Source organism: Phascolarctos cinereus, unplaced genomic scaffold (assembly GCF_003287225.1).
Source record: "Phascolarctos cinereus isolate Bilbo 61053 unplaced genomic scaffold, phaCin_HiC Scaffold_5;HRSCAF=322, whole genome shotgun sequence".
Classification (NCBI taxonomy): domain Eukaryota; kingdom Metazoa; phylum Chordata; class Mammalia; order Diprotodontia; family Phascolarctidae; genus Phascolarctos; species Phascolarctos cinereus.
Window position 1 is genome coordinate 26,334,928 of NW_027555958.1, and position 15,505 is coordinate 26,350,432.

The following is a 15,505-nucleotide window of genomic DNA, read 5'->3' on the forward strand; positions in this document are numbered from 1 at the left end:
ATTCTATGAGACAAGAAACACTGAAACAAGATCTCAGAACTGGAAAATAATGTTAGAGACGATAAGGTACTTTCTTTCAAGAACAACTCATATGGAAAATAAGTTAGGGAGAGAGAACGAAAAATCACTGGGCTTCCTAAAAGCCTTCACCGTAAAAAACTCTAAACACCCTATTTTAAGACTGTACGTTCCTGGAAGGCAGGGGCTAGTTTTGCTTTTTCCTCCTATCCCCAGAACTTAACTCAGTGTCTGGCACATATTAAGTACTTTCTAAATGTTTATTGATTCATTGTGAAGCTTCACAGCAATCCTATGGGATAGATCAATTGCTCAGTTATTTTCAGTTGCGTCCCATTTTTCATGATCCCATTTGGAGTTTTCTTGGCAAAGACACTAGAGTGGTTTGCCATTTCCTTCTTCAGTTCACTTGACAGATGAGGAAACTGAGGCAAATAGGGTTAAGTGACTTGCCCAGGGTCACACAACTATTAAGTGTCTGCAGCCAGATTTGAACTCAGGTCTTCGTGATTCCAGGCTCAGTGCTCTATCCACTGTGCCACCTAGATGCCCCTAGGATAAAGCACTACTTGTATTTTTATCCACATTTTACAGATAAGCAACTTTGGACTTCAGGAATTGAAGTAACTGAAAGATTTACTTGCCCGTGATCACACATCTAGTGTGAGTGGTGGGATCGAAATCTAGGTCATTCCTACCCCCAGGTCTATCACTCTTCCCATTAGATGACACTGCTTCATGTAATTAGCAACTTTCTAAATAGATCAGACAGGCTATAGCATGTAGTTGAATGGTGATTGAGGCCACTGAGCTAATCCATCAATCTGTCTACAAACAGACACTGTGCATGGTCAATGAGCTAAGACAAGAATTGAATAGAAGAAAAGTGGGTTGCATTGCATTTGGAAAATCGTGAAGGACTTCCAACAGACCCTAGCTGCTCCTTCACACAAAAAGTCATCTTGTGAACACCAGTATGTTGCCAATGATACCATAGGACCACAAATCATGGAACCTGATGTCCAAAGAATCAAAAGGACAGGTGACACAAAGGGTGGAGAAGTCATCCATGGCAGGTACAAGAAGGCCGCAAGTATTGCCAAAGATGGTGTGGCCTCAAGAATTGGTGCTAACAACATCAACCAAGAAATGCATGGTGGGAAAATGACATGTGTCAGTCACATAGCAAGAGGGAGGGATGAGAGATGGACAACCTAGTTTCTGCACTGGTGCCCATAAAATGCTAGCAGATAGAGAAACACTTCCAGGGTGATGGATAAATCCTCTAGGAAGGATTTGTGGCAGGATTCAATCTAACTGAAGAAATATTTACTGTGCACCACCAAAAAGGGGGCAGAGGGAGTTAGTGGACAAAGCATTGATTCCAGAGTTGGAAACCCTTAGTTCCAATCCAAACCCTGCTACTTCATAGTGATATGTCTTTGAGTAAGTCACTTAACCGTTCTGGGACTCAGTTTCCTTAATTGAGTTAATAGAATAAATGATCTCAAAGGCATATAGGTGGCACAGTGAATAGAGCACTGGACTTGAAGCCAGAGAGACTTGGGTTCAAATCCTTCCTCAGAAATTTATTAGCTCAAGGCAGCTAGGTGGCACAGAGGATAGAGCACCGGCCCTGAAGTCAGGAGTACCTGAGTTCAAATCCGGCCTCAGACCAAACACTTGACACTTACTAGCTGTGTGACCCTGGGCAAGTCACTTAACCCCAATTGCCTAAAAATAAAATAGAAATTTATTAGCTAGCTGTGTGACCATGAGTAAGTCATTTCACCAGTTTCCTCATCTGTAAAATGTGGATAATAAAAGAGTACCTACCTTACAGGTTTGTCATGGAGCTCAAATGGAATGATCTACAGAAAGCACTTTGCCCACCTGAAGGTGCCATAGAACTGGTAGCTATTATTATGAGACAATAATTTCATCGATAAGAAGTGTGGAAGGATTGGGATTGCCATTGTTAGAGTTAGTATATAGAGGGATGATGTGCCGGGTCCATTTAAGTATGAGTGCCAAGGAAAAGGATAATAGTATTGGGAGCTGGGGGAAGGGGTGGACATGTCCAAAAAGTATAAGGCAAGGCACTTGTTTTAAACAGGATGGGACATCTGACTACTTCCTGTCTATTTTGCATCTAGTTATTCTCATCATGACCTGTGCAACCATTCAAATAAGTTCTACGCCTCTCCCTCACTGGACACTCAACTGTTCCAGTGGATTTGTGATCTAATTGACTCAGATGTCCCTCCGAATAATGAAGATCCCAACCAATCCACACCTGCCTGGCCTCCACATTTCTTAACCGTGTCCTCCTCTAAGTCAAGACTACCAAAGGAAGACCTTTCTCAGTTTCTCCTGCCTGAGCAAGGGTAGCACTATCCACCTGGAATCTCTCACAGAGAAAGTGATCAGTCCAACCTTTTCTGTTTTGGTCACCCACCACTTTGGAATCTTTTTAGCTCCTTATGCTATGTATTGCAGTATACTCACACTCACCAACCTCTCCAGTGCCTTCATTTTTAATTCTTCTGAGACTCATGTTTTCCAACAGCCCCTCAAGCAGCTGGCCATATGTGCTCCATAAATACTTGTTGGACTAAATGACCTTCAAGGCCCCTTCTAGCTCTAAATCCAAATTTATGAATGAGAGAAAGTGAAGCTGAAATGAAATTCAAAGCTCAAGGCTTAAAGATAAATCAGGAGATGAATGTAATATTCTTAGAAAAAATGAATATTCTACCCACTCCTGTGGAATGATGATTTGGGGGATATCCACAGGCTTGATGTCTCTACAGAGAAGGAGGAAGGCAGAGGAGGAAAATGGAGAACTCTGTGCAGTCAATGCTTACAGCATATTCTACTCTTGAACCCTGGAGATAGGGGAAGAAAGGAAAGCTGGGGTGGGCTGAATTGAGAGATTACAGTGGGGCCAATGAAAGGTGTTGGGGTCTTTAGGGAATGTTACTTGATTCTGGTCATCTCAAGAGGCTCTGGGCCAAGTGCTGGAGCCTGAGAGACTTAGAAATTATAAATATCAGAAACAGAAACACTCTATGGGCTTTGAAGACGCCAAAGCCTTGTCTGCCAGGGAATATCATGGGGAACCAGGAAAGGTCCTAGAAGTTCCTCTTAAGGGATATAGGGTTCAGTAATGTAGTGATGTATCTGAGGTGAGGCAGATTCCAATCTGTAGTCAGAGTCTGGAGTCAGGATAAAAACATTTCTGTTGTTGTTGTCAACCGGTTCTTAAGTTTCATCAGTGTGGAGAACTTCCAATATGGAAACTCCCTCCACCAAGACACATCAGCATTCCTAGTCTTAGAACAGTGGCCTGAAACAGAGCAGGCAGCAAAACTCCTGAGTGCAGCCAGAACCAAATTGAAATGTAATTAGAAAAGTTTAAAAAATGAAATAGAATACCATACAAATAATGTTAATTTGTGGTTTGCTAAGTCAATATGCACCCTGCAGGGATCCATTTCTATTTGGTTTTGATACCACTAGCCTGGAGCACTGAGAGATTTGATTTCATAGATTTGTGAGCTGGAAAGGACCTTAGAGTCCACCTGGTCTAAATCCCTCATTTCAAAGATGAGGAAACTGGGAGAGGGAGAGTCAAGATGAAGCAGTAGAGGCAGAAATCCAGCTAAACTCTCCCAACTATTGTATTTTGTTGTTTTTGTCATTCAGTCATGTCTGACTCATTGTGACCCCATGGACCATAGCATGCCAATGCTGTCCATGCAGTTTTCTTGGCAAAGATACTGGAGTGGTTTGCCATTTCCTTCTGCAGTGGATCAAGGCAAACAGAGGTTCACATAGCCAGTTCACAGTCTGAGGCTGGATTTGAACTCAAGTTTTCCTGACTCCAGTCCCAGTGTGCTTTATCCCCTAAGCCACCTAGCTTCCTCCCAACTTTCACCTCTAAACAATTTTTAAAATAATGACTTAAATCAAATTCTGGAGCAGCATAGTCAACAAAAGTTTGGGATGAAATAATTTTCTAACCCAAGACCACTTAGGAATTCAGCAGGAGAGATCTGTAACATTGGGGAGGGGCCTAGTGGGTCTTAGAGGTGGCTGCAATGGCAGCAGCAGTAGCTTTAAGAGCTCTCAAGCCAGAGATGGTAAGGGGTTTGGACAACTGGTCAGAAAGAGATTATAGGGGACTCTGAGCTGACTCTGAGTACAGGATCAGCGCTGCTTTGCAACTCCATTGCCCATATACTGTTCTAGGTCACAGTTCTAGTGTAGAGAGGGGCACTAGCACTTTCAGCTGCAGGGAGGCAGATGCCCTTCCAGGGTAAAGACCAGAGCACAAACTAGGAAAACACTGACCACACCTCTCCCAAAATAATGCCACCTTGGAAGCTCTGAAAACTTACAGACCCTTAGAACTAGCTCGGAAAAGTAGCACATGAAAAAGCCTGAAGCTTTGGGCAATGCCTCCATGCCCTGAAGTGAACAGAGGGTTTTTTGTTTATTACCACAAAGTTCAAAGTAGGGTTTTTTGTTTTTTAATACAAAGTTCAAAGTAGTAGGTTAGAAAAATGAGCAAACAACAACAGAAAAATAACCTGACCACAAAAGGCTATGATGGTGACTGGGAAGATCAAGACACAGACTCAGAAAACAACAATGTGAAAAGAGCTACAAGCAAAGACTCAAGAAAAATTGCAATTTGGAAACAAGCCCAAAGAATTCCTGGAAGAGCTAAAGAAAGAAATGAGTGGTACAGTAAAAGTTGGGAAAAGAAATGGAGTTACGCAAGAAAATTATGAAAAGAAAATTAACAGCTTGGGAAAAGAGGCACCAAAAAAACCCCTCAAGAATAACACCTTAAAAAACATAATTGGCCAAATTGAAAAAAAAAAAAGTACAAAATATAGCTGAATAAAATAATGTCCTTAAAAATTAAAATTGGGCAAATGAAAGCTAATGACTCCAAGAGACATCAACAAAATAAAACAAAGTCAAAAGAATGAGAAAAATTAAAAAAAAAAACATGAAATATCTCATCATAAAAATAATTGGCCTAGAAAATAGATTGAATAGAGATAATTTAAGAATGATTGTACTACCTGAAAGCCATGATATAGAGAAGAGCCTAGTCATCATACTTCAAGAAATTATGAAGGAAAACTTCTCTAATATCTTAGATCCAGAGGGTAATATAGAAATTGAAAGGATCTATCAAAAACTTCCTGAAAGAGATCCTAAAATAAAAATTCCCAGGAATATCATAGCCAATGTATTCAATCAGAAAGAAACCATGGAGCCACAGTCAGGATCACATAGGATTTAGCAGCTTCCACATTAAAATAGTTAAGGTCTTGGAATAATCTGGAAGGCAAAGGAGCTAGCATTACAACCAAGAATATCCTACCCAGCAAAACTGAGTATAATCCTTTAGAGGAAATGGATATTTAATGAAAAAGAGAAAGAGACAGAGAAAGACAGAGAAATAGAGAGACGGAGAGAGAGAGAGAGAGAGAGAGAGAGAGAGAGAGAGAGAGAGAGAGAGAGAGAGAAGGAGAGGGAGAGAAGGAGAGGGAGAGAGGGAAAGAGAGAGAGAGAGAGAGAGAGAGAGAGAGAGAGAGAGAGAGAGAGAGAGAGAGAGAGAAAGAGAGAGAGAGAGAGAGAGAGAGAGAAGAGAGAGAGGGAAATAGAGGAGAGAGAGAGACAGAGAGAGAGAAAGAGAGAGAGAGAGAGAGAGAGAGAGAGAGAGAGAGAGAGAGAGAGAGAGAGTATGTTGGGTATAGAAATCTATCTTACCCAACCAAGAAGTAGGAGGGGAAAGAGATAAGAGAAGGGGGAGAGGTAGTGATAAGAGAGAGGGTAGATTAAAGGAGGCTGTAGAGCGAGAAGGATAAACTAAAGAAAATAGGAAGGAGGGAAATATACAATTAGTAATCATAACTGTAAATGTGAATGGCATGAACTCACCCATAAAACAGAAGTAGATAGAATGGCACTGGGGCAGTGAGGTGGCACAATGGATAGAGCACTGGCCCTAGAGTCAGGAGGATCTGAGTTCAAATCCGCCTCAGACACTTACTAGCTGTGTGACCCTGTGACCCTAGGCAAGTCACTTAACCCCAATTACACACACACACACACACACACACACACACACACACACACACACACACAAGTACAAAGGCATCCTGAGACCAACAAGTTTTAGAGCTGTTGATCTAGTCCAATGCCCTCTACTACACCATAAGCATTTAACAAATAATTGTTTATTGTTCAGCTATTTCAATACAGCAAGAGAAACTAATGCCTACAAGCAGGAAGTAAATGAGCCAGGATAACAGTCCATGTTTTCTGACTCCAAATCTAGCAAATCTAGAGGAAAAAAACAAACAATGAAGACAGGCGAAAACCCTGCACCCTATTCCCCCTCCAAAAAAAAAAATGTAAGAGAAAGAGAAAGCCTAAATGTAGCCTAAAGGGAGAAGAAATTGGGGCCAAAGGAATCAAAACGAGCTGCGGATTTTGGCCAAATACCAAAAGGAGAGACCTTGTAAAATATGACAAGTACAAAAATGATGGAATTCCTGCCTGGAATTTGTGATACAGAAGAAGAAGAAATCTGAATATAATTGGACAGAGAGTCTAGATTTAGAGAAAGCTGGTTTCAAAGTATTCCAAAGAAGGAGAGATAGGATCCCATCTAAAACTCTTCAGAGAAAATCAGGCCAGAAGGGATGGAGGTGTTCGAGGATGAAATTCTGAAGGCATAAAGGGAAGCAGTTCCAGGGGGAAGGAAAAATCTGAGGTGTCTGAAAAGACCAATGGAACGCAAAGTGAATTAAATGATTGGCCAACTTAGATTTTTTTTTAAAGATATTCGCAGAATATGGAAGCAAAGGCATGTAACAAAGGGAAAACAGGATGATGGCACAGTCTGTGTTAAAAAAAAAGCAGTGTAAAGAGTCTGAAGAACGAGCTGAATCTATTGAGGAAAGCGAAGGACTGAAAAAAGGTCGGGAGGCAGGATTCGCCATTTTAGTGGGAAAAGGAAAATGGCTGAATGCTTGGGGTGGATGAGACAGAGATAACTGACAACATAAAGAGTCTGGAACTATTCAGATCTCATGTTGCTTCTCATCTCTGACAAGGAGAATGACTTTTGCATGGAAACGACTGGATAAAAAGAGCTAACAGAATACTTGATACCCAAGATAAGGAAGGAAATAATAAAAGAGCACTAAAATGTCTTTAATGAATTCAAGTCCCTGGCTCAGATGAACTACAGCCTTGGGTACTGACAGAACTGGCATTTGGGATTGTTGGCAGGGGTGGGGAACCTGAGGCCACATGTGGCCCTCCAGGTCCTCAAGTGCAGCCCTTTCAATCCAAACTTCACATAACAAATCCCCTTCATAAAAGGATTTATTCTGTAAAACTTGGACTCAGTCAAAAGGCTGTACCCAAGGACCTAGAAAGCCACAGGCTCCCCACTCCTGGAGTCAACTGAAAAAAAATCATGAAAAATAGGAGAGGTATCATGGGTTTAGAGAAAAGAAAATATCGACTCAAATTTCAAAAAACAGAAGAGCAGTGAGCTTGACTTTGGCTCCCAGAAAAATTCTAGAATGGGTTGTTAAAGAGAAGATCAATAATAAGCAGCATTTACTTCGCATTTTACAATTTGCAAAGTATTTTGCATATATTATTTCATTTGATCTGCTCGACAACTCTGTGAAGTAAATGCTATTATCACCATTCACAGATGAGGAAACTGAGAGAGGTCCATTAAGTGACTTGCCCAGGATCACAGAGCCGATAAGTTTCAGGAGAGAATTTTAACTCAGGTTTTCCTGATTTCAATTCTATCTTGTATCTACTGGGCCACCTAACTGCCCTGGTCAGTGAACATCTAGGAAGAAATAGAAATTACAAAGAACCATCATAGCTTTATCAAAGACAGATTATGTCAGCCTAAACCAACTTCTATTTTTTCTAACCAAGTTGATTAGGAGGATGCTATGGAGAAAGTTTATTAGATTTTTAGCAAATAGTTGATAGTTGATAAAGTATCTAATATTTTGTCATAGCACAGTGCCTATCACATAGTAAGGATTTAATAAAGTCTTGTTGACTGATTGGTAAACAAAGAGATGTGGGCTAGTCAATAATACAATTAGGTTAGGAACTGGTTAGATGGTCACATGACAAATAAATGTGTTTGTTACTCAACAAGTCATCATTAATGGTTCAATTTCAATAAGGCAGAAGGTCTCCAGTGGAGTGCTCCAAGAATCTATGCTTGGCCCCGTGCCAGTGTTTTGATCAGTGACACGGATGGCACATTCATCAAATTTACAGATGATAGCTAACACACTGGACACCAGAAGAGGGATTCAAAAAGATCTTGACAGATTAGAGCACTGAGGCCCATCTAATAAGATGTAATTTAACTCCCCAAAATGAAATTGAATGCCGTGTAATTGTAACAACCATTAGCCCTTAGGAAGGGTTGAGAACATACAACTCCCTCCCTTCCTTGCAGAAGTGGAGGACCATGACTGTAGAATATGCTCATACCATCAAACTCTGTTGATTTGTTGAATGGGGGGGGGCTAGGCAATGGGGTTAAGTGACTTGCCCAGGGTCATACAGCTTGACTGGTTTTGCCAAATGCTTTTTTTTCTTTCTTTTTAAAAAATTATTCGTACAACTCCTGGGTGGAAAAGTAGAGAGGGATATATTCAGAAATTAAGATGATGTCAATACAGAAAATCTATTTCTTTAAAGATAAAAAAAAATGTAATTCCACAGAGATAAATGTAAAATTTTATACTCAAAAAATCAGCTTACAAGAACAAGATTGGTGGTGGTGACATAGTTAGGCAACAGTTTTTCTGAAACAGATCTGGGGTCTTCAGTGGATTCCAAACTCAATGAGAATCAATGATGGCAGCCAGAAAAAGCTCATGTGACCTTAGGTTGCCTGGAGTAGAAGATGATAGACCCTATGCAATCTGCCCTAGTCAGACCATATCTATAGTGCTATGCTCAGAATCCTATGTTCAGTTCTGAGGATCACAGTTTGAGATGAAAATTGATAAGCTGGAAAAAGCCCAAAGGATAACCAGTATGATGAAGGTCATTGAGTCCCTGTCTCAAGGCTCAGCTAAAGGAAATGGGGATGTCTAGCCTAGAGAAGAGAAAACTCCAGGGAAAATGAGAATTGTCTGCAAATATTTGAAAGGCTATCAGGTAGGAGAGGGATTATATTTATTTGATTTGGCCCCTTAGGACAGAATCAGGCCCAGTGGGGAGAAGTTGCAAAGCAGCCAGTTTGGGCTGGATGTCAGGAAAAACTTCCTCACAATCAGTGCTTGTCCAAAAGGAAATGGGCTCTCTGGAGAGGTGGCAGCTTCCCTCTCCATGGAGGTCTTCAGGCAAGAACTGGGAGCCCACTTCTTAGCTCTGCTATAGTGCCAGTTCCATCCAGGTATAGGTTGAACTAGGTGGTCAATGAGTTCTATTCTAACAGAAAAATTCTGAGATTCTGAAAATTATGATGAGCTGTGACACCTTGAACTGGGCACTAGTCCTTTATATTTCTCTTCTAACGCTTAACACCACATCGGCAAAGACAACTATACCCAGTATCATTTTCAGCTATATAAAATAAGTCAGCTAAGAGTCCAAATGGCAGCTCTGCCACACTGTTCTAACCCATCCATCTCCTTAGCAAATGGGTAGGTACTTATTAGAAACTAACCCTGGTTGACCCTCATGGGAAGTGTGTCCATAAAATCCAAGCCAGCCCTTAAAGGCAGTCAAAGAGGCTACTGCTGCTGATGCAGCCTGCAATATAAACAGACTCCCAAGGTATTCCCTAATGAAATCCTTATGCGGCTCAGCCTCAGACTAATTTCAGCCCAGTCTACTGCCAATGGTATGACTTCACCATCGGGCATGAGCCGGCACAGGTCCCCAGAGGGGGAAATATGTGTGGTTAATCCACCAGTGAGACAGCTCAGCTCCCTCCTAACCATGCCCAGATGCTCTGGTTAAGCTGTCCTTGCTGGCATACTCCCTCAGGTTACAGAAGTTTCTTGTTGGGCACACATAATCAACAGTAGCCCCACTTAGACCCACCTGGAAAAGCGTTGCCCCAAACATTCCTTTCCTTGGCCCTGGGACCACAGAGCTCCCTGTTTCTGGATGCCAATGGGGAATCTTAATTTGAAAGGGCATCTTTGAGGACTATCTGCACATTTCCCCAAGCTAGGAGGAAAAGGTGAAATTAGGACCCAACTGGTTTATAGACCAACTGAAAACACCCCATAATCTTAGGGGAGACTTGGAGGACTCCTGTATGAGTTTAACAAGCTAGCTAATCAAACCTCCTCAAACGATTTCCCAGAACCTGGATACCCAGGAAAGAAAAAAAGATTACCAATTAATTTTGGTGCTAACTCATTTTCAGACACTAATTAAAAATAGTTTTCTTGATCTTTTTTTTCCTACATTGCTCTAATTCTCTAATAACCTTCCCCAATAGAGTCCTCCTTTACAGCCATGAAATACAATTCAGCAAAAGAAAATGACTCATTGTGCAGGTTCTGACAATGTATACACCTCATTCTGTGGTTGAAGCCACCACCTCTCCACCAAGAAGTAGAGACACTTCATCAATAGTCCTCTGGAGTCAAGATTGACCTTGGCATTCATCAGAGAGTTCTTACGCGTATCACTGCTGCTGCCTTTCCCATCACTGGAAATGTGCAACGTCCACTTGGTTTGGCTTATGTTAATCCCTCTTTATCAATTCACGAGTCTTACCAAGTCTCTCTGAATTCTTCACGTTTCTTAGGGTGCAATAATGAGAAATGATTATTAAATAACAAATTATCAAGGAGATCCCAAGAATTTACCCCACCTAGACTATTTCATCTAAATGGAATTGTTGCCTCACCCAATTAGAAAAACCATTACAAAGAATTTAATCTAAGGTGAATTCCAGCCCTTGTGTTCCATTCAGACAGGTTTGGGCAGTGGGGTGAATCCTTTGGCTCCATTGCCCAGGGCTGGGAATGATTTGGATGTAAATGACCAAATCAAAGTCACAGTCACTCAGCCCCTCATTAGAATAGGCCCACCTCTCCTTATAGTATTCATTCTCTCTCATTATTTGTTAACCAATCTGAGTCAATTGCCACCCTGAGGAATACCCGCTCTTCTGCTCTTCTAACAGCATGTAAGCATCAAGTAGGTTCCATGAGGGGTCTTTGGCATTCGAGAATGCCACTGACCCTTTTATTAATTATTGCTAACATCATTAATAAAATGATTAATTACCTAGAAATTGTCTATCTAACTTTTTATACCTCACACATCTACCACAATTTGTTTAGCCATCTGCCAGGTGATGGGCACCCACTTTGTTTCCAGTGTTTTGCTGCTACAAAATTACTCATTATAAATATTTCCCAGATGTTCATGGGAACTTTCTGTCTCTGGCCTCTTGGGAGTAGATTTCAGCTTATCTTAAAAATTCATCCTAGTCTCAGTTTGTACATATTCACTTAGGTCCCTGACTAACTAAATTAGGTGATAATTTAATTTATCCTAATAGATGATTTGCATATGTTTATGTTACAGATCCTTTGTAGGAACCAAAATAAAATGTCAAGGAAACCACACTTCAAAGGAAAGGCAAATGCTTTTTAATAAACGTCTTCCTCACAGATAGCAAACGTTTACTGAGAAGTTAGCAAAAGGAACAACAGAATTTTTTGTACTTTTTTAAGAGGTTTTCCACTCTACACTAAATTGTATGGTTACAGAAGGAAAAACTGGGAGGAAGCTTAGGGTTCATGTAGTTCAACCTCTTTATGTTTCAGAGGAGGCACAGAAGTCACCAAGAAGGAATTTGATTTGGACAAGGCCACATTTCACTCCCCAGCTCAAGAAGTTCTAATAGCTCCCTTTGGCCTTGAAGATAAAATACAAGCTCTTCTGTTTTGGCTTTTTAGAATCCTTCACAATCTGTCTTCAGCCTGCCCTCTCCTCACATTACTCCTCATTACTTACCATATATTCCATTCTGTCCACCCTACAGGGACACTCCCTCTCCCATCTCAAAGCCTTTGTACAGGCTAATCCCCAGGCCTAGAACACTTTCCTCCATCCTTCTGGCTCTGAAAAGCCCTACCTTCCTTCAGGACTTGGCTCAAGGACATTTCCTACCCAAGACCCATCCTTACCACCATAGTTGGTACTGCTCACCCCCCCCCTCCCTCTCTGTCTCTCTCCCCTCTCCACACATACACACGTATATACATATATATGTGTGCATATATATATATGTAATATATATACACTGTGTGTATATATACTCTGTGTATGCTATGTATACATTCTTATATATATATATATATACATTATATATGTTTTTCTATATATAATACATACTATATATACTCTACACACATATGTTATATATGAATAAAAATGTCTGTATACTCTATATATATATTCACACATATGTGTACTATATATACATTCTTTACATATACACATATACTATATATACTGTCTAGACGTAATACACACACTATATATTCTCTATATATACATATATGTAGATATAAATAATATATACTCTCTCTATATATATACACACACTTACTATATATGTGTACTATATATACATTCTATACCTACACACACATATACTATATACACTGACTATATATTACCTACACACTATATATTCTCTCTATATGCACATATATACATATAGAGATATAAATAAAATATATACTCTGTGTATATATGTACACATATTATACATGTATACTATATATAATTCTATACATATGTACACACACATGCACACACTATAGATTCTCTCTGTATACACACACATACATATATATGTGATATCTTATATTTCCTCATCTTTATGAATATTGTTTTCCTTTAAAATGATACAAATTCCTTGAAGGCAGACACTGTGCTCTTCCCATTTTTGCACCCCCTGGTGCCTAACCCAGAGTCTGATACAAAGTGGGTGCTTAATAAGAGAGATTAATAGCAGAGTTGGTACCCTCTCTGGGAGTGTGCAGCGTACATGATTGTGTCCAATCAATGTAATAGCATTGGTTAAGCACCTGTTACATGTCAGGCACTGTGCTAAGTTCTGGGAATACAAAGAAGGACAGCAAACCAGTCCTCAGCCTGGGAAGCTTCAGCCTGTGCCACACACACTCTCAGCCCCAGCCAACCCCTATTCCCGGCCCACCTCTAGGAAAAGTAGAAGTCCCATGGCATCACCAAGGATTTCTCATTAGGTGGGATTGTTATTTGTCCTTCATTCTCAAAGAGGACCAAGACATTGGAAAGGTGAAGCCATGACATGCCAGTGAACTGGATTTAAGTGAGGCAGGGCTGTGCAAAGTCACCAGCCTCACTTTCTCTTCCAGAGCCATCTGGGTCCAGTGGCCAGATATGCATCAGGATGACTGGATATGCCCCGCTTAGGTGGGATTAGGCAATAGATGATGGACTATCTATGATATCCCCAATGATGGGCACTCAACCTCCCCTTGAAGACCTCCAATGATGGGCAACTAACCATGTCACAAGGCAGTCCATCCTACTTTAAAACAGTTCTAATTTTTAGAAAGTTGGTTTCTTTGTTTTTATTGATTATGTGGGGCCAAAGTATCTTTCTCGGGGCAACTAGGTGGCGCAGTGGATAGAGCACCAGCGTTGGAGTCAGGAGGACCTGAGTTCAAATCTGGCCTCAGACCAAACACTTGATACTTACTAGCTGTGTGACCCTGGGCAAGTCACTTAACTCCAATTGCCTAGCCAAAAAAAAAAAATTCTCTCCACCACTTCCTCATATTACTCCTGGTCCTATTCCTTGGGACAAAACACAACAAATCTAAACTTTTCTCCTTGTGACAGCACTTCAGATACTTAAATGCAACAATCCTGTCCTCCTTCAGTCTTTTTTCATAGACTTATTTTCCAGTTGGTCTCCCTTCCTCGCATCTCTCTCCACTCGGATCCATCCTTCTCATAGCTAACAAAGCGAGCTGCCTAAAATGTAGATCTAACCATGGGATTACAAGTCAGTAAGTTCCCGCTCCCTCCAAGATCAAATATGAAATCCTCTGTTTGGCATTAAAAGCTCTTTCCAACCTGATCCATTCCTACTCTTCCAGTCTTCTTACGTTTCCCTTCCCTCAACGTCTATGATGCAGCTATTCTCACACACAGTTTCCCAACTCGAAGAATCCTCACCGACAGTCCGCCATGCCTGGAATCCTCTGTCTCCTCATTGGCTTCCTTCAAGATTCCGTGCAAATCCCATCTTCTTCATGGGGGGAGGGGGAGGTGGGCACGGGCCCCATGCTCCCAGTGCTAGGGTCTTCCCTCTGAGATGAACTTTTACTTACACTGCATTATTTTACATGTACATAGCTACTTGCACATTGTCTCCCCCATTAGAAAATGAATTCTTGGAAAGCAGAAATTGGATTTTTGTCTTTCTTTGTATCCTCAGGGCTTACCGCAGTGCCTGGCACATAAACGCTTGTTAACTGACTAACTATGGATGATGTATCCATCTCCAACCAATCCTCACTTCACATGGATTCCAATCCCCCTCACCCTTCAGGTCACCTTCTCTGAATATACTCCAGTCTGATAAAAACACCTTTTTCAAACAGCAGCTCCTTCACTGCTCTCCAGATGTGGTCTGATCATGGTAAAATACAGCAAGACTTTAACTGTTTACCTTTTGGACACCGTTTCTGTTAATGAGTAAATGTTTATTGAATGGAATGGGATGAAAGTGCATGAACTGCCCCCATCTTTCCCCCAAAAGCTTTTTTTTTGTCTGCCTTGTCAGTCTGTTGATTCTCACAGCAAGGTCAAATCTTGTATAGGGTACTGTGGTGAGTCAGGTTATCACCCAGAGCCAGAAGGAACAGCACAGCCTTGGGCTTGCCACATCAGGAGAAGGCTTTCCATCCCACCCACATTTCAGTCCTGCTTCCTAACACCACAATGCCTCAACTACTGGTCCTCTGGGAAATGTTAATGTCACAGAAACAACGGATGGTAGAATCTGCAGACGAAAGTCACCTTAGATGCAAGTCATTGGACTAAGAACCTCTCTCCCATTTAACAGATGAAAAAAACAAGGTCAACCAACACAAATTAACTTCCCCAAAGTCATATGGCTAGTTACTGGTAGACATAGGTCTAAAACTCAGGTCTCCTGACTCCAGTCTTATACTCTTCCATTAAACTTCCACAGGAATGTGTTGGAGCTGGCTGGAACTTGGGAGAGCTAATTGTTAAATTTCCAGTGTAATCATTTATAAGGTGGAAATCAGCAAATGCTAGAAATCAGCGCTTGATTTTGTTTCGTTGATTGTCTCCAGACTTAGGAAAGTGATGATGAAAATGTGAATAATGTTGA

At 41.0% G+C, this 15,505-nt stretch overlaps 1 protein-coding gene across 2 annotated transcripts in view; it reads right to left on the reverse strand.

Annotated features, from left to right (window-relative positions):
* The window catches only part of CALN1 (calneuron 1), a 468,953-nt gene that overhangs the window by 250,033 nt on the left and 203,415 nt on the right, over positions 1–15,505 (reverse strand). The gene's annotated exons all lie outside the window — the stretch shown is intronic.